Here is a 908-nt window from a genome sequence, read left to right on the forward strand (position 1 = left end):
TTTTTTTTTTTTTTTTTTTTTTTTTTTTGGTGTGTATTGGATGGGCAGGTGGAGAGCGCCTAGGGCTAGAAATGATGGCTCTTGCAAGATTGGAATCTTGGAATAAAGAAGCCTCTCTGTGCTGCCTGCTGTGTCCAGGGTTCTTGCCTGGGAGGATCTGGGATTGGGGTGAAAGGCAGGGGGAAGAGGGTTCTTCCCTCCTCGATTCCATTTTGTATTCTGTGCCCATTCGACCGCCCCATCCCATCAGACACTTTAAATGGCCCTTGTTCTCCCCTTCCCTGCCCTTGCCTTCCGGCCCATTGTGTAGGAACCAGTGACCTCATGAAGTTTCTCCGGAGCCACCTGCATCCTGCTGAAGTCACTTCCTGCCCGAGGCGTGGAGGCAGCGGGGAGAAACCAGGAAGCCACTAATCATACCAAGAGGCTGGGGGATGCATCTGTTGTGGGGATCTTAATGCTTGGGACACCCCCTACCACCACCACCACCACCACCACCAAGGAAAATGGATAGGACTTGGGTCCCCTGAGGACAGCACAGAGTGCAGGTGGCAGTGAGAAGGTGAAGCATGTGGTTAGAGCCAACAGGCCAACTCCGCCCCTCCCCCAGCAATGGTGCCTTGGACTCTATCCAGTGCTCAGGGCATGCTTTTCTCCCACCCTTTCCCTGTCCTGTGTGTGTCCTGGGTGCTCAGCTCTGTTCTGCCGTGGCAGAGGGTCACAATTCTGTTAGGTTGCCTCCCTTTTGGACTTAAATTCCTCATCTGTGCAATAAGTCCATTAACGTGGTCTGCAGTTCCTGCCTATATTTACAGTCTGTGGTTGTGTTTCTCCATCTGAAAACTCATGACCTAGATGAGAAATAATTCTAAGTAAAACATGAAACAAAGAACCTAAACTAACCCCCC

The sequence above is a fragment of the Ursus maritimus genome, unplaced genomic scaffold (assembly GCF_017311325.1).
Source record: "Ursus maritimus isolate PB19 unplaced genomic scaffold, ASM1731132v1 scaffold_14, whole genome shotgun sequence".
In the NCBI taxonomy this organism is placed as follows: domain Eukaryota; kingdom Metazoa; phylum Chordata; class Mammalia; order Carnivora; family Ursidae; genus Ursus; species Ursus maritimus.